We start from the raw sequence: 2,570 nt of genomic DNA, 5'->3' as shown, positions 1-2,570 counted from the left end.
GGACGACCCCCCTGACCCGGAGAAGGCACTCTACCCTTTTTCGGACTATAAGCCGCTACTTTTCTCCACACTTTGAACCATGCAGTTTATATATGCACGTTTCCATGTTTTTTTCCCAAAAATTTGTGGGGGCGGCTTATAGTAAGGTGCGCTCTATAGTTCGGAAAGTGCGGTTTGTTATTTGACAGCTTCTCTCTACAGCGCAAACATTCAGGTAATCCTTCCGCATCGGCAATGAATGCAAACGATTCGGTCCAAGATTTGTAGAATCTCTCCTCAGCTTTGTTTCTCTTCCCCTTTGCTCTCCATGCCCCCCACACCCTCGGTTTGTTTACAGCCCTGCCTCGCACCGCCCAGCTGAAAGAAACGTGTCACAGGTTATGATGCAAATTTTGTTGACGAAAATATTGAAATTTATATTTATTCTACACGTTTTTACAGCATTGGAAAACGTTAAGAATGATTGTGTCATGTTTGTCTCCCTACAGAAACCATATTAAAACATCAAATATATTTCTCACCCCATCTTTTTCCATTTTCAAACATTTTTGAAAAAGCTCCAGGGAGCCTCTAGGGCAGCATGAATACATCTTTTCTCAGCATAAAATGGATTGTGGGGAAGCTACAGATCTTGTGCACAGGATACGTCTTGTGGATGAGGGTTAGAGTGCGGGTTTTGATGTCTTCGATGTTTTTAATGTTTTTATCTTTACTTTTTATCTATTTATTAATTTCCTTTAAATCGTGTTTTGACAAAAAATCTGTAAATTCCTTCCTGTCAGGCGACGGGGCCTGGATAATACCCGTGTTAAACGGAATGCGGAGTCCGGCGACGACAGGCGCTTAAATTCTGTAACCAAAGTATGTTTTTATCTTTTTATCTCTTTCTCTCTCTTACTGTTTATTCAATGTCACATGCTGTTCTTATTTTTTATTTTATCTTTAATTATGTAAAGTACCTTGATCCAAATAACACAGCAAGCTAGTGAAATTTTGTTCCCCACAAATAGACATCATCATCATCCGCATGAAAGTCGCGGGGCTGTTGGTCAAGCCTTGAGGCTCCTATTGTACTCATGCAGGCCAAAAGGAGACGAAAAGGCAGTAAACCTTTGGTCATCCTCGTGTAGTCTCACATTATAGAACCCTGAAGTCAGGTCCATGGTGGAAAAGAATACATTCCCACCAAGGGCATCTGTTTGATGAGGCAATGGATGCGCGTCTTTAACGGTTTGCGCATTTAACCATCTGAAATCATTGCAGATGCAGAGATCTCCATTAGGCTTAAGAACCAGAACCAGAGGAGAGGAGTATTCACTTTGTGATTTACGAATAATTTCTAACTCCTCCATTTCACTCAGAGCAGTGCGCAGTTTTTCATCATGGCAGGGCTGAACATGCCTGTATGGTAGCCCTTTAGGCTACCATACAGGCATGTTCCGGGGGTTAGGGTTACCTGTATGGTAGCCTAAAGGGCTACCATACATACATGTAGGCTACAGGCATACATGTATGGTAGCATACAGGCTACCATACAGGTAACCCTAACCCTCATTTAGCCATAAGCAGCTCTAACCAGGTGGGTTTTAAGTTGAGATTTAAAGGCTCTCAGTGTTTCAGCTGTTTTACAGTTTTCTGGAAGCTTGTTCCAAATTTGTGGTTTATAGAAACTGAATGCTGCTTCTCCTCGTTTGGTTCTGGTTCTGGGAATGCAGAGCAGAACCAGAACTAGAAGATCTGAGGGGTCTAGACGGTTGGTACAGCAATAACATATCTTTAAGGTATTGTAGTGCTAAACCGTTCAGTGATTTATAAACTAACAACAGTATTTTAAAGTCTATTTTCGAGCTACAGGGGGCCAGTGAAGGGACTTTAAAACTGGTGTTATGTGCTCCATCTTCCTAGTTTTAGTCAGAACGTGAGCAGCAGCGTTCTGGATCAGCTGCAGCTGTTTGATTGATTTGTTAGGCAGACCTGTGAAGACGCTGTTGCAGTAATCAATGCAGCTAAAGATAAACGCATGGATGAGTTTCTCTAGATCCTGCTGAGACATCAGTCCTCTAATCCTGGAAATGTCCTTCAGGTGATAGAAGGCCGACTTTGTGACTGTCTTGATGTGGCTCTGAAGGTTCAGGTCAGAGTCCATCACTACTCCCAGGTTTCGGGCTGATCGCTGGTTTTCAGTTGTAATAACTGAAGCTGAGCATTGATTCTAGTTCGCTCCTCTTTAGGTCCAAAGATAATAATTTCAGTTTGTTTCTGTTCAGCTGGAGAAAGTTTTGGCTCATCCACACATTTATCTGTTCTAAGCATCTGTTCAGTGATTGGATGGGGTCAAAGGTCACCTGGTGACATCATGATGTAGAGCTGTGTATCGTAGTTATGGTAGCTGATCTTATTTCCTGTTATAACCTGAGCCAGTGGGAGCATGTAGATATTGAAAAGAAGGGGTCCTAGGACTGAACCTTGGGGTACCCCACATGTGACCTTTGACCTCTCTGATGAGAAGTTTCCGACTGAAACAAAGAAATCCCTGTTCTTTATGTAGTATTCAAACCAGTTGAGCACTG

The 2,570-nt window shown here is 42.5% G+C and overlaps 1 long non-coding RNA gene across 1 annotated transcript in view; it reads right to left on the bottom strand.

Moving 5' to 3' along the window:
* LOC106941067 (uncharacterized) overlaps positions 1 to 2,570 on the bottom strand; it is an 18,762-nt gene that overhangs the window by 5,329 nt on the left and 10,863 nt on the right. The window contains exon 2 of the long non-coding RNA XR_001423251.1: positions 319 to 321. This is a non-coding gene — a long non-coding RNA (uncharacterized LOC106941067). The remainder of the gene's footprint in view (positions 1 to 318; positions 322 to 2,570) is intronic.

Source organism: Poecilia latipinna, unplaced genomic scaffold (assembly GCF_001443285.1).
Source record: "Poecilia latipinna isolate Pla-1442-1.1 unplaced genomic scaffold, P_latipinna-1.0 Scaffold3485, whole genome shotgun sequence".
Taxonomy (NCBI): domain Eukaryota; kingdom Metazoa; phylum Chordata; class Actinopteri; order Cyprinodontiformes; family Poeciliidae; genus Poecilia; species Poecilia latipinna.
This window is presented reverse-complemented; position numbering and strand designations above follow the sequence as displayed.